The sequence below is a fragment of the Bos mutus genome, chromosome 9 (assembly GCF_027580195.1).
Source record: "Bos mutus isolate GX-2022 chromosome 9, NWIPB_WYAK_1.1, whole genome shotgun sequence".
In the NCBI taxonomy this organism is placed as follows: domain Eukaryota; kingdom Metazoa; phylum Chordata; class Mammalia; order Artiodactyla; family Bovidae; genus Bos; species Bos mutus.
The window spans coordinates 36,962,742-36,985,270 of record NC_091625.1 but is presented as its reverse complement, the minus strand read 5'-3'; positions in this window follow the sequence as shown (position 1 = coordinate 36,985,270).

Sequence of the window (22,529 nt, the reverse complement as noted above, 5' to 3'; positions counted from 1 at the left end):
AGAAAAATAGCATACCCCATTTTCCTGTCCCATTTAGCCTGTATATGGACCAACAGGGAAGTCCCTAAAACACTTTTTAAACTTTTCATTTTGAAATAAATTTAGACTTCTTACATAAAAGTTGCAAAAGTAGGACAGCCTTCCCTAATGTTAGCATCTTACAAGACTGTAGTATAATTTTCAAAACTAAGAAATGAATATTGGTACAAAACCTTCAACCCAACTACGGATATGAATCAGATTTACCAGTAATTTTACAGTAATGTCCATTTTTGTGTGTTGCAGGATCCAGTCTAGGATCCCACATTGTATTTAGCGGTCGTGTCTCCTCAGCCTCGGCTCTGATCTGTGACAGTTCCCATTCTTTCCTTGTCTTTCATGACCTTAACACTTTTAGGAAATACTGACCAGTTGGTTTGTAGCATGTTCCTCAATCTGGGAGCATTTTGTTTTATGATTATTAGATTAAGGTTTTTCATTTTTGCCAGAATGCCACTGAAACAATGTGTTCTTTGGTAATAATGTCCTTTTGCCACCCCTTTTTCCACCTTTAAGAGACTTTTCTTTTCTACAGTGTGGCAGAACTCTTTTCTACTCACTAGATGGGATGCTGACCAATCCATACCTTGTTCAACAAAGCCAATAAGATCTTTAAAATTCACTCAGTTGGATTTTTATTTAACACTACTTAAAGTATGACTTGGAGAAGGAAATAGCAACCCACTCCAGTACTCCTGCCTGTAAAATTCCATGGATGGAGGAGCCTGGTAGGCTACAGTCCATGGGGTCACAAAGAGTCGGGCACAACTAAGTGGCTTTACTTTCTTTCTTTCTATAGTTCCTTTTGGAGAAGGAAATGGCAACCCACTCTAGTGTTCTTGCCTGGAGAATCCCATGGACAGAGGGGCCTGGTGGGCTACAGTCTACGGGGTTGCAAAGAGTCAGACATGACTAAGCAACTAACACACACACACACACAAAGTGTGACTTACAGACCAACAACACTGACATCTCCTGGGTGCTTATTAGCAATGCCGAATCTCAGGCCCCATGATGAAACCTACTGAATCAGAATAAGAAGCAGTGTCTTAGTCCATTGAGTCATAAACTTAATGTGTAAAAGAATAACCAGAGGATTTCACCAAAATGCAAATTTCTATTAGTAGATATAGAGTGGACCAGAGATTCAACATTGCTAATAAGCACACTGATGATGCTTATGTTGCTGGTCTCTGGTCTATACTTTGAATATCAAGAATCTAGTCCAGTCATTCCTAAAATGTTGTTGTAGATTAGTATTATCAGTATCACCTGGGAAATTTTTAGATATGCAAATTCTTGGACTCTATTTCAGAAGTACTGGATCAGAAATTCTGTATTACTCAGCATCTGTGTTTTAGCCAGTCACTTTAGTGATTTTTGACACATACTAAATTTGAGAACCCCTGGTCTAATCTGTTCTCAAAGTTGGCTATACATTAAAATCATCTGGAAAGCATTAAAGAAAAAACACTGATGCCTAGTTCCCTCACTCATAGATTCTTGAACACAGAATATGTTCACTTCTCTTTTTTTTAAGTGTCCATGGACCACTTACTAACACAGATTATATAAAGTAAGTCTAGATAAATTTAAAGGGATTCAAATCATACAAAATCTGTTTTATGTCCACAGTGTAATTAACTGAGGAACCACTAAGAGCAAAAATATCTGGAAAATCCCCAAATATTTGGAAATCAAATATACATCTAAATAACCCATGATACAAAAGAAATATCAAAAGGGAAAGTATTTTGAAATGAAAACTTTCCCTTTTTTTGTAGATAATGCATCTACAAAAAAAAACAACAGTTAATATCATGTTTAAATGGTAAAAGACAAAAAGCTTTTCCTCTGAGATGAGGAGTAAGACAAGGATGTCTACTCTCATTATTTCTACTTAACATTGTCCTGAGATTCTTGCTAGTGTAATAAGATAAGAAAAAAGAGACAAAGGCAACAATATTGGGAGAATATGGAAATAAGTAAAACTATCTATTCAAAGAGAACACAATTTCTACATAGAAAATCCTATGGAATCTACCAAAAAACAAATAGAGCTAACATAAATCCTAATTTGATCTATATGTTCAACATAATGCCATAAAAACAGGCTCCCTCCCTCCTTGGTAAAATTTGACAATCTCTCAGATTTCAATGAAAATTCAAAAGACTCAGAATCGTCAAAAATCTTTGAAAAAAGAATAAATATAGAGGAATTATACTTCCAGACTTAGTCTTAGTATAGTAATCAAAACAGTGTGGAATTGACATAAAAATAAGCAAATAGATCAGTGTAACAGAGTAGAGTCCAGAAATAGATGCACACATATATAGTCAGTTTGTTTTCAATAAAGACGCCAAGATAATCCAACTGGGGAAAGGATAATTTTCTCAGCAAATGGCTTTGGCACAATTAGATGTCCATATGGAAAAATAAATAAAACTTGACCCTTTTCTCACAACCAATTAAAAATGAATTATAGACCTAAATATAAGAGCTAAAACTATGCAACTACTAGAATATCGAGGAAAATCTTAATGACCTTGAATCTGGCAAAAGCACAAACCGCAAAAGGAAAAGTCAATAAAATGGACTTCATAAAAATTAAAAACTGTTCTTCAAAATATACTGTTAAAAATTTGAAAAGGCAAGTCCTCAGAGTAGACTTTTATCTATAACACATTTAAAAATCCTTACTACTCAATAATAAATGGAAAAATTACCTGATTTTCTAAAAGTTGAAATAGTATATATGTATAATTAGCAAATAAGCACATGAAAATATGCTTGACATCATTAGTCACTGTGTTTTTAGTAGCTCAGTTGTGTCCGACTCTTTGTGACACCACAGACTGTGGTCCACTAGGCTTCACTGTCCATGGGATTCTCCAGGCAAGAATACTGGAGTGGATTGCCATTGCTTTCTCCAGGGATCTTTCTGACCCAGGACTCAAACCTGGGTCTCCTGCATTGCAGGCAGATTCTTTACTGTCTGAGCCACCAGGGAAGCACAAATTAAAACCACAATGGGACATCACTATTGATCAATTAGAAATGAGTAAAAATTTAAAAAGAGTGACCATATCAATTGTTAGCAAGGATGTGAAGGAACTAGAAATCTTATACTGCTAGTAAAAATGCAAAATGATACAGCCATTTTGAAAAACAGTTTGTCAGATTCTTAAAAAACATCTGCTATCATATGATCCAATCAATTTACTCTTAGACATTTATACAAGAAAAATGAGAGCCTACTTCTACACAAAGACTTGTACACGAATGTTTATAGGAGCTTTGTTGTAATAGCTACAACTCAGATGCCCATCAATACATGAACTGATAAGCAAATTATGGTTTTTCCATACAATGGAGTACTAATCAGCAATTAAAAAAAAAGAAAAGAAGCCATTGATACATACGATTTCTCTCTGGTAAAAAATTAAAAAAACCAGACCTTACAGAGTATGTACTGTATGATTCTATTCTACAGAATTACAGAAAATGCATACTATAGTGACAGAAAGCAGACTGGCAGGTGCCTGGGAATGGCAGGGGAGGGGCAGGAGAAGGAAGAGTTTACACCGGTGCGTGAGGAATCATAGGATTATATCCATTATCTTGACTGTAGTGATGGTTTCACAGGTGAACATATATGGTAAAACTCATTGTTTGTTAAAGATAACCAAAAAGGCTGTTCTTTTAAAAAAAAAAGATAAGAAAACAAAATTACACACCCAAGTCCCTCATGAACATAGATTAAACAAGAACCAGATCTCAAGTTCCTTCACCCAGAAATTTGAATTTAATTGTTATATGATATGACCTAGATTCAAGATTTTAAGTTCCCTACATAATTTTGATACACAGAATAATATAAGAGGCACAGTTCTATTTATGACCCTAAACTGCAACCTCTACCATGAAAAACCCTTACTTAAATGAATGCCCATAGTTGCCAGGGAACCATGTTGGAAAAATACAAGTGGGCAATATAAATCCATCATCACTTCCAGAAAACAACCTGAAATATCTAATATTGCTGGCTAATCAGTAATATCGTCTTAGTAAAGTGAAGGGTAACTTTATTTTAAAAATAAACAAAAAACAGAAGTGGGATGCTAAGAGATCAGTGCAAGGTGCTAACAACTGAAAAACATGTAACCACAGCTGCAGCATGTAAGGAATAAGTAACAGTAAAGGAAGCTTTCTGAAATGCCCTGGTAACAGGGAAAGGTGAAAGGTACAAGATAAGCTTAAGGAAAAAATGGGTAAGTTCTGGGTAAGGGGTCAGGAAAGAAAGGAAGTCAACAACTTGAATCATCACTCTTAAAATCACTCTCTGTCAACAGAAGCTTATATTTACTTTCTTTTATTTGGTGCCTTCAATATTTTTTCTATTGTATAGTATTTAACACTGTTTTAGTTTTTAATACACTGTTGTTCTTCAAAAAGATACCTGAAATTCTTTGCTTATCGTGATGCAAATAGTTGCACAATTTTAAGTTTTGGTTTACTGGTTTATTAATTTTAAGGATTTAGGGTTTCTTTTTGAACTTCTTTTACTGTAAGAATGTTTACATTCCTTTTCACCAACTACCATTTATTGAAGGACGTAGGGAAATTCATTCATTGTGCTCAATTCTCAGCTGTTTTCTTTCAGCAACTCTGATAAAGCCCAACATTCCTTTAGGAACAAGAAAAGAGACAGAAACTTGATTTCTGTCGTCTGTCTCTCCCTAATACTGACTAACATTTGTCCTGAATTCCACTGAAACACTTTGTAGATAATGATAAATCTGTATGATCCTACCTGAATACTTGCCAACATGCTGTTTTTTAAAGGCAAGAACCCAAGAGGGAAGCAAGAACACTTCCAGATAATCTTTGACCTTAGATCAATGTGCAAAAATTAAACATGCTAAAATCCCTAAATTTTGTACAGGTCTTCCTCCACTTACAAAGAGGTTAGGTTCCGATAAACTTATCACAAGCTGAAAATATCATAAATCAAAAATGCATTTAATCCATCTAATTAGCCCAACATCATTGCTTAGCCTAGCCTACCTTAAACATGCTCAGAACACTTACATTAATTAGCCTATAGCTGGGCAATAATCATCTAACACAAAGCCTATTTTATAATAAAGTGTTAAATATCTCATGTAATGTGTTTAATACTGTACCGAAAGTAAAAAAACAGAATGACTATATGGGTTCAGAATGGTTGTAAGTGTGTGGGTTGCTTACCCTCTTGATTATGTGGCTGACCGGCAGCAGCAGCTCACTGCTATTGCCCAATATTGTAAGAATATCTACTGCATATCACTAACCAGGAAAAGATCAAAATTTCGAAATTTGAAGTATAATTTCTACTGAATGCAAATAACATTTACACCATTGTAAAGTCAGACCATAGTTAAGTCAGGGACCACTTGTATAAGTAAAAACTTTAACATTCTTTATTTATTAGAAATGGAAAAACTGCAGTTTTCTTTTTAAAATCTTTCTAGGTGGGATATTATAAAAGATGCAGAATTCCTTTCCAGAGGAAATGAAATAAGAGAGCTCAGATCTATAATATAATAATTATAGAAATATAATCTATAGTATTTCATACAGAAATATGCCAGGTAACATTACAAATTAAGATATGGATCAAAAATGACCCGTAAATATTTGTACCATTCAGTTCAGTTCAGTTCAGTTGAGTCACTCAGTCATGTCTGACTCTTTGCGACCACATGAATTGCAGCACGCCAGGCCTCCCTGTCCATCACCAACTCCAAGAGTTTACTCAAACTCGTCCATAGAGTCGGTGATGCCATCCAGCCATCTCATCCTCTGTCGTCCCCTTCTCTTCCTGCCCCCAATCCCTCCCAGCATCAGAGTCTTTTCCAATGAGTCAACTCTTCGCATGAGACGGCCAAAGTACTGAAGTTTCAGCTTTAGCATCATTCCTTCCAAAGAAATACCAGGGCTGATCTCCTTTAGAATGGACTGGTTGGACCTCCTTGCAGTCCAAGGGACTCTCAAGAGTCTTCTCCAACACCACAGTTCAAAAGCATCAATTCTTCAGCACTTAGCTTTCTTTATAGTCCAACTCTCAGATCCATACATGACTACTGGAAAAACCATATCCTTGACTAGACAGACCTTTGTTGGCAAAGTAATGTCTCTGCATTTTAATACACTATCTAGGTTGATCATAACTTTCCTTTAAAGGAATAAGCGTCTTTTAATCTCATGGCTGCAATCACCATCTGCAGTGATTTTGGAGCCCCCAAAAAATAAAGTCTGCCACTGTTTCCAGTTTCCCCATCTATTTCCCATAAAGTGATGGGACTGGATGCCATGATTTTCGTTTTCTGAATGTTGAGCTTTAAGCCAACTTTTTCACTCTCCTCTTTCACTTTCATCAAGAGGCTTTTTAGTTCCTCTTCACTTTCTGCCATAAGGGTGGTGTCATCTGCATATCTGAGGTTACTGATATTTCTCCCAGCCATCTTGATTCCAGCTTATGTTTCTTCCAGTCCAGCGTTTCTCATGATGTACTCTGCATATAAGTTAAATAAACAGGGTGACAATATACAGCCTTGATGTACTCCTTTTCCTATTTGGAACCAGTCTGTTGTTCCATATCAAGTTCTAACTGTTGCTTCCTGACCTGCATGCATATAGGTTTCTCAAGAGGCAGGTCAGATGGTCCGGTATTCCCAATTCTTTCAGAATTTTCCAGTTTATTATGATCCACACAGTCAAAGGCTTTGGCATAGTCAATAAAGCAGAAATAGATGTTTTTCTGGAACTCTCTTGCTTTTTCCATGATCCAACAGATGTTGGCAATTTGATCTCTGGTTCCTCTGCCTTTTCTAAAACCAGCTTGAACATCTGCAAGTTCACGGTTCATGTATTGCTGAAGCCTGGCTTGGAGAATTTTGAGCATTACTTTACTAGTGTGTGAGATGAGTGCAATTGTGCGGTAGTTTGAGCATTCTTTGGCATTGCCTTTCTTTGGGATTGGAATGAAAACTAACCTTTTCCAGTCCTGTGGCCACTGCTGAGTTTTCCAAATTTGCTGGCATATTAAGTGCAGCATGTTCACAGCATCATCTTTCAGGATTTGAAGTAGCTCAACTGGAATTCCATCACCTCCACTAGCTTTGTTCGTAGTGATGCTTTCTAGGGCCCACTTGACTTCACATTCCAGGATGTCTGGCTCTAGGTGAGTGATCACACCATCGTGATTATCTTGGTTGTGAAGAACAAAACACTAGATGATACCAAACAAATGGATCCTGGTTCTACATAGCCACGTTAATCAGAATAGAAAGTAGAACTTCCAGGCATTCTCTGTGAACATGAGGGGTGAAGCCTTAATGAATTGGGATATAGGACTGATGCTGACTTGAAGCTCCAATATTTTGGCCAAAGAGCCAACTCATTGGAAAAGCCCCTGATGCTGGGAAAGATTGAGGGCAGGAGGAGAAGGGGATGACAGAGGACGAGATGTTTGGATGCCATCACTGACTCAATGGACATGAGTTTGAGCAAACTCTGGGAGATAGTGAAGGACGGTGAAGCCTGGTGTGCTGCAGTCCATGGGGTTGCACAGCCAGACATGACTAAGCAACTGAACAATAACAACAAATAGGAGATGAAATATATAAGGGTTTCTGGGGAGAATCTAGAAGAGAGAATGAAAAGTCTTTACTGCATGCAATCTTGAGCGCATTTTGATAAATGTGAGTCATGATAAGAACATGAGGGGGAAAAAAAAACTTCACAAAGACTTATATATCATTACTGAAAAGCATAAGGACAACTCAAATACAGAGAATTGCAAAGTATATTTGTGTAGTAGACACAGTCATGACCAAGGTCCCATTAAGATAGGATAACCTTATAATTTAATATCTAAAGAGGACAATTTTGAGTTCAGTTCAGTTCAGTCACTCAGTCATGTCTGACTCTTTGCAACCCCATGAAGCACAGCACTCCAGGCCTCCTTGTCCATCACCAACTCCTGGAGTCCACCCAAACCCATGTCCATTGAATCGGTGATGGCATCCAACCATCTCATCCTCTGTCATCCCCTTCTCCTCCCTCCCTCAATCTTTCCCAGCATCAGGGTCTCTTCAAATGAGACAGCTCTTCACATCAGGTGCCCAAAGTATTGGAGTTTCAGCTTCAACATCAGTTCCTCCAATGAACACCCAGTTCATCTCCAGATCAACATCCAATGATCTCCTTTAGGATGGACTGGTTGGATCTCCTTGCAGTCCAAGGGACTCTCAAGAGTCTTCTCTAACACCACAGTTCAAAAGCATCAATTCTTCGGCGCTCAGCTTTCTTTATAGTCCAACTCTCACATCCATACATGATCACTGGAAAAATCATAGCCTTGACTAGACAGACCTTTTTGGCAAAGTAATGTCTCTGCTTTTGAATATGCTATCTAGATTGGAATAACGTTCCTTCCAAGGAGTAAGCGTCTTTTAATTTCATGGCTGCAATCACCAGAGAGTAAGAAGACATAATTAATAATTGCTCTAGAGTAACAGGAACAAAGCAAGAATATTTTGGGTGAACCATGTTATATAATTCCTTACACAGAGCAGAGGGCAGTGAGATTAGAGGGAAGAGGGCCATGGAAAGACCAGAATTGCTTGAGAGGATACATAAATTTGATGTGACAGTTTACTGGAAGTTACTAGAAGAAAAGAAAATGATATTCTTTGTGTGAATGCAGCTGTTCAGATGAAGATAGACTAAAGACAAGGAAATTAGCAAACGGGTTGCTAAAGGCAGCAAGCTGGAGGCTGTGTGACTATAGAATGAAAAGATGTCAAGAGTGGACTTTAGAAATATTTAAGGGAAAGAAACATGAGACGGATGGTAAACTGATGTAGGCCAGTCAAGCAAAACAATACAGTGATATGACCAACAATGTAGGGACGGGGAAAGAGTTCAAAAAAGAAACCTGGAGAAATGTCAATATAAAGATGCTCAGAAAGCACATGCCAAAATATGTACACATATTTTTGCAGAATATAAGATGGGGAAATAGCAGAGTCCAGAAAAGTGTGAACAAAAGGAGAAATAAGTGAGAGGATGGTGAAAGGTGCACATACGCTTAGAAATCAAGAGGACCCAAGATGAGAAGGTGGCCAGTACTGTTAGAACAACATCAAGACTTTGAAAAGAAAGAGAAAGATAGTAGATTTTGCTTGAGGGACCTCACCAAGAGGTTTTGTTGAACAACTGAAGCCAGAGATTAATTTTTATTTACGTGGTTATAAAAAAAAAAAAAGAGAGCTATTACAAATTCTTTGAGAAACACCTGCAATTCTTTCCATGCAATATAAGAAACTGATTGGAAATAAAATTAGAAAATAGGAATTTTATAGAATTTTGGAAAAATGCATAATGGTTGCTATTTTGTTGCATTTATTTACTGTTGCATTCAACATGCAGAACGCATTATTTTACTTCTTTGATACTCTCACTTCCGGTTCCTTTGGGCTCTCCTTGGTTTACTGACGTATAACTGCACTCAGTTTTTAACTTCAAACTCCTGTTAGTCAAGCTTGAGTTCAATCAAATCCCATCCAAGCTAAGTAAAATATTTTAAACCTTTGCTCCTTAGAACTGATTCATCTTTCACTGTGATATAAATTGAGGAAGTACTGAGTATGAGAATAGTCTCAAAAAGAGCTAGGGAAAAATGAAAATAATACTTTGGGCAAATTCTTAGACCTAGAATGACCTAGAATCTTTAGATCTCTCAGTCACCTGTGAAATAAGGTAGAAAAAAATTCATCTTTTCCTAAATTGCTTGATGCTTGAAGTTTTGTAGATTTATTTTCTAATTAAATCTAATTCTTTGAAAATCAGGCCTGCTGTCTGAAGTTTCTATACTCACAGTGTTATCTGATGAGACACCTATAATATGTAGAATTTACTGATTTTCTTTTTGCTCTTAAATATAAATTGGGGTGTATTCTCATAAATTGCCTCCTAGATTAATTGGCTGTGAATAAAAGTCTAATAACTTTTTTTTTCTTTGCTTATTTCTCATCTTTTTCCATAAATCTGCCCTGATTTAGAGCCCTAGTTGCCTTCAACTTTTGTATAAATTAGAAAAACACCTTTTCCCCAACTTTCCTTCTCTCTGTTGGAACAGTATCATAGTCAATGTGAGCATCTATAACATCTTTGATTTGAATGGCGCCCCTAAAGTTGGGTAGTACACAGCCTGCACGACTTTCCACAGCAGTCTTGGGAAGCAGCCTTGGTGTCTGTCTCCCTCTACTCCAGTGCACAGTCACCTAGATGATGTAAGGCATGGACCTGAAGCCCAGAGGAATGAGGCAACTCTTCCACAAAACCTCCTAACCCACAGTGATAAAACCAAAGGCAGAGATGTAACTTCCTGGCACTTCTGACTAGGATAACCTGAATCCCTCTCGGTAATCCTGCCAGAGCTGCCAACCTCCCACTCAGCAGTGATGCCCCAGCACGCCTGGGAGAGATGACATCAATGTTACCTCTGCTAAGGTTGAAGCTCAGCTAGGGAAGCAGCCTTGTTCTGGTACAGAATGTCATTTTCTGACAGTATGATTCTAATAATCGTCTGTGCTTATACATCCAAAGAGGATAGTGATATCTACCTACATATCTTACAGACTTCAAGCCTCTCCAAAGGAATAACCTATATGAAAGTTTCATTAACTATAAAGTGCTGTGACCCCATAAGTTCTTATAACCTTAAAATATGAAGATGTTGACCTTAAAACATAAAAGGTAAAATAATAATAATAATAAAACTTACAATTAGTGGGAGGAGAGGCTGGGTTGGGCTTACCCTGGGGCTTTTTCTAAGAAGCCTTGGTGCCAGTGCCTCCCTCTCTCTGGCCCTGTTATTACAACAGGCATACATCATCTCCCCAAAGAACCTGGCTGCCGGCTAACCAGGTGAGACGCATCCTAGCCAAACACAAAACCAGCTCCACACAGTCACTCTGTCATAAGAATAATTTTATGTAGCGCCTTTTCATCTAAGGATTTCTAAATAGATTTTAGGCAATAAGTAAGTCTTTCAGCATCTAGTCAGCCTCCTAAATTTTAGAAAAGTTACAGCATTTCAAAGCTAAAAATCAATGCCTCAATGGAAATGAAATAATCACTAAAGTTCATTCCTCTCCTTAGGTGTATGTGATAATCTTATTTTAACTTTTTTTTTCCTTTGTTAAATCAACATCGATGAACCGGATTGGAAACTGAGTCTTGACAAAATGTGCAAAGTGTTGAAGACCTGGGCTAACACTCTAGCTTTGTAGCTACCTAGAGACCTGTGGCCAAGTTCAGCCACTTCACCTTCCTGGGTCTCAGTGTGTACATTTAAAGAACTTGAGACCACTGGGATTAATGGTTAGAGTATCTATAGGGACATAGATGTGAACTAATTGTGAATGAAAGGAAGATTACATAGCAAACAGCTGCACGAAAATTCAAATGCATGTTCTCCACATTAGCTTTTCATCTTCTGTTCGGTATCTGGTCTTTGTTCCCAAACCTGTCATCCTGTTGATTGATTGGACATGAACAGTAATGAGACAGTAATCGATTGGTTCCAACCAAGAAAGACGTAATCAGATTGTTGTTTTGAGTATCAAACACTTTGCACCGAGTTTTCAGATAACCGATCAACCTGCTTTGATTACTACTAACATACCTGAACCTCTTTAGATTCTAGTAGTAGTACCTATTTTTCTCTCAAGGCTTCTTCTGGCTTGATTAAATGCTCCTAACACTTAGAAGTGCAACATACTCAAGCAAACTGTCATAAGATATCTTACAGCCTCTTGCCTGCTGATTCTTCACACGTGTCCTTCATACTTGGCTTCCCTTTGAAGTTAGTAGACAATGAAGTTTGATTAGATTTAGTTAAGCTTCTCCCCAGCCCTCATCCCATGTCACTTTCAAAAGCCTCACATTAGATTTGTCCTGAAGAGGTAGAGGAATGAAGAAGAAAAAAAAGGCTGAGGAATGATATGCTTGATATGTATCCCTTCTTTCCAGGGACATGCTGCTGCTGCTATTACAACATTGATTTAATGGAATTACTTTATATCCTAAGACCCCAAGCAGAAGAGGACTGAAGGAATTCTTCAGATACTCAGTTCTTTTCAACCTCTTCTTTAGAAACTATAAGAGACAGTCAATGCTATTCTGAGGGCCCTCCTCCCATAAAATAAGAATTAAAATCCAAGAAAGTTTCAAACCAGTACTTTGATTTTTGCTCTAATTTTTGGGAAGACCATTTCATGACTCGAGGCTAATACTTAATCCTCATTAACCCCTCAATTTCCTTATCTGAAGCTGAGGAGCTGGGACCGAATGACCTCTGAGATTTCCCTTCCACCGAGAACCCAGACACTTCAGAGACCCTGGGTGGAGATGCGGAGAGTTAAAGACAGCAGGCTTTGCGGTCAAGCTGCTTGATTTGACCTCTTGGCTCTGCCACTCCCCTGCTCTAATTTCTGTAATCTGTTCATTATTCTCTGCCCAAATATGACCTCTTCTCTATCAAACTGCTAGATGCAAGTGTGGTAAATTCTTCCCCAAATGGATCTTCTCCCCTCCAGTAACCAGATCCTCTCCAAAAACCTCACCACATTTCCTCTTCATTAAGCTGAACATCTCATGGCTGCACCACATACAATCTACAAGGGAAGGGAAAATATTTATCAATACTGCTTATCAAACAGCCTACACAGAGTTGGACAGAATCTATTCCTAAATTCAGGGTACTGTCAATAACCTGTATATCACAATGGAAAGTTCAAGTTGGAAATTCAATCAGTAAGACATAAGAAATTAGATTTTTTTTTTTTTTTTACTCACAATGAAGATAATCATTTACATTTATCCATATCTTCATTAAACAAGGACCCTTTTTTATTTCCTGATTTTTTTTCGGCTTTGTTCCTTGTGGCGAAAAGACCCTCACGTGACTCTCTTGATTATTGCCCTGTGTAATTTACACCTGTATTTACAGCCATGTGTAATCTTTCCCTGTGAGTGTAGATGGGATCTGTAATTTGTGCCTTACCAACAGATTACAGCAAAGCTGACATGGTGTACAGGACTGTTGCTGTTTGTTGTCTTAGTCACTAAGTCATGTCCGACTCTTTTACAACCCCATGGACTGTAGCCCACCTGGCTCCTCTGTCCATGGGATTTCCCAGGCAAGAATACTGGATCAGGTTGCCATTTCCATCTCCAGGGGATCTTCCTGACCTAGGGATCAAACCCATGTCTTCTGCATTGCCAGGCAGATTCTTTTCCGCTGAGCCACCAGGGAAGCCCATACAGGTTTACATGTACATGATTACATTACATAAAGTTGTAATGTCCTTCCTACTAGGAGACTCTCCCTTCATTCCTGGCTTGAGGAAGCAAGAAGCCATGTTTAGAAAGTCCACAAGGCAAAGAGCTGGGCATTACCGCCAACAAAAAATGAAGGCCTTCCATCTGACAGCCCACAAGGACTGAAATGCTGCCAGTAATCCTCTGAGCGTAGCACTGGCTCCTTCCTCAATTAAGCCTCAGATAAAACCCCCAATCCCAGTCAGCAGAGATTACAGCATTTGTGAGATATCTTAAGCAGAGGTATCATCTAAGCTGTGCCTCAAATCTGAATCCCCAGGAAACTGTGAGATAAAAATGCATGTGTCTTAACCCACCATGCTTGTGCTAATATTATTACACAGCAATGGACAAGTAATACAATCCTCAATTTAAACTATCTTCTTGGGTCAAACCTGTTTCCTCTCTCCTGTCTTAGATTAGGCTGCTATACAAAATACTATAGACTAGCTTATTATATGTATAGCTTTATTGACTATGCCAAAGCTTTTGACTATGTGGATCACAACAAACTGTGGAAAATTCTGAAAAAGATGGGAATACCAGACCACCTTATTTGCCTCCTGAGAAATCTGTATGCAGGTCAGGAAGCAACAGTTAGAACTGGACATGGAACAACAGACTGGTTCTAAATTGGGAAAGGAGTACATCAAGGCTGTATATTGTCACCCTGCTTATTTAACTTACATACAGAGTACATCATGAGAAATGCTGGACTGGATGAAGCACAAGAGTCAAGATTGCCAGGAGAAATATCATTATTTAATGATATTAACCTCAGATATGCAGATGACACCACCCTTATGGCAGAAAGCGTAGAACTAAAGAGCCTTTTGATGAAAGTGAAAGAGGAGAGTGAAAAAATTGGCTTAAAGCTCAACATTCAGAAAACTAATACAGTATACTAACGCATGTATATGGAATTTAGAAAGATGATAACAATAACCCTGTGTACGAGACAGCAAAAGAGACACTGATGTATGGAATAATCTTATGGACTCTGTGGGAGAGGGAGAGGGTGGGAAGATCTGGGAGAATGGCATTGAAACATGTAAAATATCATGTATGAAACGAGATGCCAGTCCAGGTTCAATGCACGATACTGGATGCTTGGGGCTAGTGCACTGGGACGACCCAGAGGGATGGTATGGGGAGGGAGGAGGGTTCAGGATGGGGAGCACATGTATACCTGTGATGGATTCATTTTGATATTTGGCAAAACTAATACAATTATGTAAAGTTTAAAAATAAAATAAAATTAAAAAAAAAAAAAGGAAAGAAAACTAAGATCATGGCATCTGGTCCCATCTCTTCATGGCAAATAGATGGGGAAACAATGGAAATAGTGAGAGACTTTGTGGGGCCCCAAAATTACTGCAGATGGTGACTGCAGCCATGAAATTAAAAGACGCTTACTCCTTGGAAGAAAAGCTGTGACCAACCTAGACAGCATATTCAAAAGCAGAGACATTACTTCACCAACAAAAGTCCATCTAGTCAAAGCTTTGGTTTTTCCAGCAGTCATGTATGGATGTCAGAACTGGACTATAAAGAAAGCTGAGTGCCAAAGAACTGATGCTTTTGAACTGTGGTGTTGGAGAAGACTCTTGAGAGTCCCTTAGACTGCAAGGAGATCCAACCAGTGTGATTCCTAAAGGAAATTAGTCCTGAATATTCATTGAAAGGACTGATGCTGAAGCTGAAACTCCAATACTTTGGCCACCTGATGCAAAGAGCTGACTCATTGGAAAAGACCCTGATTCTGGGAAAGATTGAAAGTGGGAGGAGAAGGGGACGACAGGATGAGATGGTTGGGTGATATCACTGACTCAATGGACATGAGTTTGAGTAAGCTCCAGGAGTTGGTAATGGACAGGGAGGCCTGGCGTGCTGCAGTCCATGGGGTTGCAAAGAGTTGAGCATGACTGAGCGACTGAACTGAACTGAACTGATAGACCAGATGGCTTAAACAATAGACACATCTCCCACAGTTCTAGAGGCCAGAAAGTTCAAGATCAAGGTGTAGCCACATTTAGTTCTTGGTGAGGGTCCTCTTTCTGGCCTGCAGACAACTGCATTCTTGCTGTATCTACATGGTGGAGAGAAGAACTCTGGTGTCTCCTCCTCTTATAAGATTACACTACCACCGTGTCCTGCCATCACCACCTCATCTAAACCTAACCACCTCCCAAAGGCCCACCTCCTAACCATCACATTACAGGGTTAGGGTTTCAACATATGAATTTGAGGGGAATATAATCATTCATGCGTGTGTGCATGCATTCCACAACAACTCTTTTTTTTTCTTCCATACTTTAGTCATTCTATTACCACTTCCTGAAACATTCTGTGTTTTTCAAAAACAAACAAACATAATTAGCTCTTACTTTTCTGGACTCTCAAGGGACCAAGTTATAACATCAACACTCTTTAAGAGTTAGTTATTGTAAAATGCCACTATAGGTATAATGCAGCTTCCCTGGTGGCTCAGCCAGTAAAGAATCTGCCTGCAATCAGGAGACCGGGGTTCAATTCCTGGGTTGGGAAGATATCCTGGAGAAGTGAATACCCACTCCAGTATTCTTGCTGGAGAATTCCCTGAACAGATGAGCTAGATGGGCTACAGTCCACAGGGTCACAAAGAGTCTGACATGATTGAGTGACTAACACTGTCATAGGTATAATGGCTATGCCTGCATGCTTAGTTATGTCCAACTCTTTGTGACCCTATGGACTATGGCACACCAGGCTCCTCTGTCCATGGGATTTTCCAGGCAAGAATACTGAAGTGGATTGCATTTCCTTCTCCAGGGGATCTTCTCGACCGAGGGATCAAATACTCATTTCCTGTGTCTCCTGCATTGCAGGAGGATTTTTTTTACCTGCTGAGCCACCAGGGAAGCCCCATAGGTATAATAGTCTTTGCTTTTTGAAACCTAAATAAATAATAGAGCACCTTGCATATAACAGAAACTCAAAATGGTTATCTTTATGTTAATATAAAATACTGTTCCAATTTGTATTGATGAAAAAATACAGTGATGCATACTTTTAATGAAAACATTAACTACTGTTAGAAGTAAGTGTTAATAGACCATTAAACCAAATACATGTTTTAGGGACAATCTACAACTTGAAATTGGGTTTGATACTCCATTCATCAAGAGTGTAAATATTCTTGTGGAAAGAATTCTTAACAAATGGATAAATTAAAAAAAAAAAAAACTTTATAAATAACATGCTTGTTTTGCTTATTATATTTTCTTTTCAGAAATAATTATTTGTTTCCAGAATGGTACTCATTATAGATTCAAAAAGTTAAAATATACACTTAAATCTTTAAATCTCTGTTTTTAGAAATTGTCTTTAGAAAAAAGATAATTACTTGCTTTAAAGATGGAGTATATTTTAAATAATTCATTCATAAATACAAAAGACTCTTTAATATCTTAGTCTATTAAAACTAACCCTCATTAAATTACTCATGGTAGTGAAAAAGAATGGACACTAAAATGCTGAAGTTTAAAATAACCCCAGGCACTGATGTTGTTTTCAGGGTTCACAGTGAGCTCAATTTGGCCTCTCTGACCAGGGCTCTGAAACTACATGCGCGACTCACTGGTCTGTGGGAGGTAGAGTGACTCACTCAAGGATGCTCTTTTTCATACAAATACATTACAGCACAGCTCTGAGACTTAGACCACATTGCCCTAGGGCAAATCAGAAGAGTAGGAGCTTTGTCTGTATTTGTGGACTAAGAAAATATACAATGTTCATTCTAAAGAGCAGTTGAAACCAGATAAGGCCAAGGAGGGAAGAACTTTGAGTTCAATATGAAAAGAATTATAGATAACCACTCATTTTTACTTTAGGGAAAACCAAAATGAATTTGTCCTGGAAGATAAAAAGATTGACAATGTTCTGATGAGAAAAAAAGGGAGTTTTCAATTTTAGTGTTTGACCCTATTGTTTCCCAGCCTTATTTCTCTCTTTGCATTTTATCAGACATACATAGTGTGAGACATAATAGAGGGAATAGTCATGTGGGAGTGTATGTGTATGTATTTATATACACTATTAATGCATATGTGTGCACAGGCATACATACATATTTAGAGAGAGTGAGGGACAAAGGGAGAGAGTAAGAAGGGGAATATAAAATGACTTTTGTACATCACCAATTTAATATACCTTTCCACCAATGTTTTCAGGGCTGAAACCCACTCACTCCCTCCTACCCATGTTTATACATATATGCGTGCATGCTAAATTGCTTCAGTCATGTCCACATCCAACTGTTTGTGACCTCATGGACTGTAGATCACCAGGCTCCTCTGTCCACGAGATTCTCCAGGCGAGAATACTGGAGTGGGTTATGTCCTCCTCCAGGGAGTTTTCCTGATCCAGGGACAGAACCTGAATGTCTTACATTTTCTGCACTGGCAGGTGGGTTCTTGACCACTAGCACCACCTGGGAAGTCCATATACATATATACATGTATTTATTTTATAGAAAGCATAGAAGTGTATTACAAAACTTGGCTATATTATTACTAAAATATTTAAAGTAATTGGGGAAAAATATTTGAAACCTTAAGGCTTATATACCACTGTAACAATATACAATGTCTTTTTTGACACTGTATTTTGACAAATGCTCTTCACCTTGTCATTAGCTCAGCTCTAGCATCACAGATCATTAGGCAGCAAATGCCATTAGTACTTGAAGAAATCTGAGTGGTGATGTAGAGTAGCCTGTGGCTATTAAGAAAATGAATGGAGACTAGAACATATTATTAGTTCTTCTTAGATGATGAATTTTAGAAGACCTGAAATGCTGTCATCGACCATGAGGAATAACAAAACACATAATTACACAAATACTTAATTTTCCTCAACTAAGTGTATTCACTTGTCAGGAGTATAAAAATAAGAATTGAAAGAAAATTGACTAGTGGAATGCTAACTCTTTAAAATCAAATTGTCATGTGAATGGTTGCAACCCAGATTACAAAGAAAACTTTCAAGATGGTCACGAATTAAATAATACCACATGATTAATTGGTTTCCTTAATTCTTAATGGCCATGAGACATCCTTTCTGAAATCACTCATACCCACCAGAAGTTGACTTAGACTATTCAGCTGTTAAAATATCTTGCAAATTCCCCTTTGCTGATGAAGTTGGGAGAATTTGGCCTGGCTATTACTTCCCTAGTCATTTACCTTTATTAACTGCACTTTAACCTCCATTAAATTATTGGGCATAAAATGGAGGAGAGCTCCAACCTATTCTGAACTCTACCATGAAGGGCTGAGGAGAAAGAGAAGTGATAACTGAGAGGTTCTTAAAATGCACCTAAGCAGGCTTTCCTAGAACATTTGCCTTGGGGTCTGGAAGCTAAGTCAATGCTTCTCCCTGCAGCTGGGCAAGTGGCAGTGGGTAAAATCCCAGAGTATTCAGTTTCAGCTTGGGAAGCATTAACAATGGGAACCCCTTCAGATGAGAACAAATGATTTGCAAATAAGCTATCACATTCTCCACTGTGGATAAGAATCTAAGTCAAAACAATGATATGCTTTTCTTTTTATTTTGCCATTATCATAAGTATAAAGAGGTTTCGAAGAAGCCTGCTCCAAGGTTAGGGCTGTCAGACAAACACTGGAGGCTGCAGAGCTTATATACTTGTGTCCTCAAGTCTCTCTCCATTGTCTCCTCTCAAATTCTTTTCCTCCCACTCCATCCTCCAAACCAACCCCACACATAAATATACTCTAAATCTGCCCTCTGGATTTTTATTCATATTTTCTATGTCAACAGCTGATTGCATTTTACCACAATCAAAGCCAGACACTTAAGTGTTATCAATCCAGTGGTGCGGTATCAACAAGCTGTCAGAGCAAAGACTAGGTCTTGAAACATGAGAAACACTTTTATGTTTAATTTTGTTGACTGGGTGGACTGCGTAACACCAAGCCAGTTCTGGGAAAGCGCACTGTCCAGTCTTCATTGCCAAGAAGAGTAGAAAAGGAAAATCCTTTCAAGGAAATAATTGAAGTCAAGTTGTTTTTACATCAACTGATGTTCCAAATGATTTTGAGATGATATGGTAGAGTGGCAAGTGTGCAGAATTTGAAGACCATTTCCAAGTCTAAGGCAGAGACCACAAGGGCCCTGATGTTAAAAGAGCTTAGAGCAGACTAAATGCTCTTACTTCTGGAGATATGCCTACCTAGAAATACAAGTAAATGATCTTAGTTTTCTTTTGCCCATACTAGCTTTGCCCCTCACTAGCAAATGCTCTCTTAAAAGTCACTGGTGTTTAATTTTATCAAAGTAATTCAAATACATCACTTGAAAAGTCAGGTAGGTTCAGAAAACACAGTGAAAACTAGAATCTACCACTGCACACCTCCAACCTAGTCTTACTTCCTAACACAAATATTTGCAAAAATGTCTCAGCTATTTTTTTCTGACTTCTACTTCTTCTTCTATACTTCTAATTAATAGGGTTATTAATCATCTCAGTTCAGTTCAGTCGCTCAGTCGTGTCTGACTCTTTGCGACCCATGAATCACAGCATGCCAGGCCTCCCTGTCCATCACCACCTCCTAGAGTCCACCCAAACCCATGGCCATCAAGTCAGGGATGCCATCCAACCATCTTATCCTCTGTCGTCCCCTTCTCCTCCTGCCCCCAATCTTCCCCAGCATCAGGGTCTTTGCAAATGAGGCTACTCCTTGCATGAGGTGGCCAAAGTACTGGAGTTTCAGCTTCAACATCAGTCCTTCCAATGAACACTCAGGACTGATCTCCTTTAGGATGGACTGGCTGGATCTCCTTGCAGTCCAAGGGACTCTCAAGAGTCTTCTCCAAAACCTTAGTTCAAAAGCATCAATTCTTTGGCACTCAGCTTTCTTCACAGTCCAACTCTCATATCCATACACGACTACTGGAAAAACCATAGCCTTGATTAGATGGACCTTTGTTGGCAAAGTAATGTCTCTGCTTTTGAATATGTTATCTAGGTTGGTCATAATGTTCATTCCAAGGAGTAAGCGTCTTTTAATTTCATGGCTGCAATCACCATCTGCAGTGATTTTGGAACCCCAAAAAAATAAAGTCTGACACTGTTTCCCCTGTTTCCCCGTCTATTTCCCATGAAGTGATGGGACCAGATGCCATGATCTTAATTTTCTGAATGTTGAGCTTTAAGCCAACTTTTTCACTCTCCTCTTTCACTTTCATCAAGAGGCTCTTTAGTTCTTCTTCACTTTCCACCATAACAGCGGTGTCATCTGCATATCAGAGGTTATTGATATTTCTCCCGGCAATCTTGATTCCAGCCTGTGCTTCCTCCAGCCCAGCGTTTCTCATGATGTACTCTGCATATAAGTTAAGTAAGCAAGGTGACAATATACAGCCTTAACATACTCCTTTTCCTATTTGGAACCAGTCTGTTGTTCCATATCCAGTTCTAACTGTTGCTTCCTGACCTGCATACAGATTTCTCAAGAGACAGGTCAGGTGGTCTGGTATTCCCATCTCTTTCAGAATTTTCCACAGTTTATTGGGATCCACACAGTCAAAGGCTTTGGCATGGTCAATAAGCAGAAATAGATGTTTTTCTGGAACTCTCTTGCTTTTTTGATGATCCAGTGGATGTTGGCAATTTGATCTCTGGTTCCTGTCTTTTCTAAAACCAGCTTGAACATCTGGAAATTCACAGTTCACGTACTGCTAACGCCTGGCTTGGAGAATTTTGAGCATTACTTTACTAGCATGTGAGATGAGTGCAATTGTGCATTCTTTGGCATTGCCTTTCTTTGGGATTGGAATGAAAACTGACCTTTTCCAGTCCTGTGGCCACTGCTGAGTTTTCCAAATTTGCTGGCATATTGATTGCAGCACGTTCACAGCATCATCTTTCAGGATTTGAAATAGTTCAACTGGAATTCCTTCACCTCCACTAGCTTTGTTCATAGTGATGCTTTCTAAGGCCCACTTGACTTCACATTCCAGGATGTCTGGCTCTAGGTGAGTGATCACACTATCGTGATTATCTGGGTCGTGAAGATCTTATTTTATCTACTGACTGCCAATTGCGGCAGATATTTTTTCTCTCTTACACTAAACCTCTCCCTTACACTACTAATCACTTCCTGTTCCCACCATCTTCCTAGTGTATGTTTACAACAGTTTTTGGTTAAATTCCTGAATGCAGATACTTTATTATAACTGTTCAATTATTGTTTGTTGCTGAGCCAAGTAGCATAATATGATTATGTTTCCATTTCTGTAGTATTTTTACTATTTCTAAAACAGTATAATGGTTTCACTTCTTCATTGACTTAGGCTTCTATACATAAAACCTATATCTCATTTGCCTCAAAAGTGTAAACCTAACACATAAGACATTTCATAATACTATTTTTCACATGATCAAAAGCATCAGAGAGTCTCACCATGGCATATGTTTTCCTGGAAATCTCTCCCTCTGAGACCTCTTTCACTCTCTCTCCATTCTGGACTGCATGCTCTTCCAGACCCACTGCATAGCTTTAGCGCTATCATCCTAGAACTTGCCTTCACCTCTCTCCTGTCAATGGCTCCCTCATTTCTACAATCCTGTAGTTTCCCTCTATTCCTTTTTTCTTCTATTGCTTTTTTCTCTTGTGATTTTATGACTCTCTTTAGTGTTATGTTTAGATTTCTTTCTCATTTTTTATGCATCTATGCTTTATGGTTAAGATCTTTAAGATTAGCAAATGAACCTTCTTCACATATCATACAGTCACGTCTCAAACTGTAGCCTTCACTACACTGAGACCCAGGATGAGTTAAGTCTACTCCTGAGTCCCTCAAAGGAAGTATCCCAGGTCCCACAGGCCTCAGATCCCCTGGATGTCAGCCCCACTGGTTTCTAAAGCCAGATATTTTGAGGACCTCATCTCTTCATTCAGGCCCAGTGTGAGGTAGGCACCCCTCATGCTCAGGGAGATACTCCTGCCAGGGGTAGGGTTTGGAGACAGACTACATCTCTGACACTCCTACC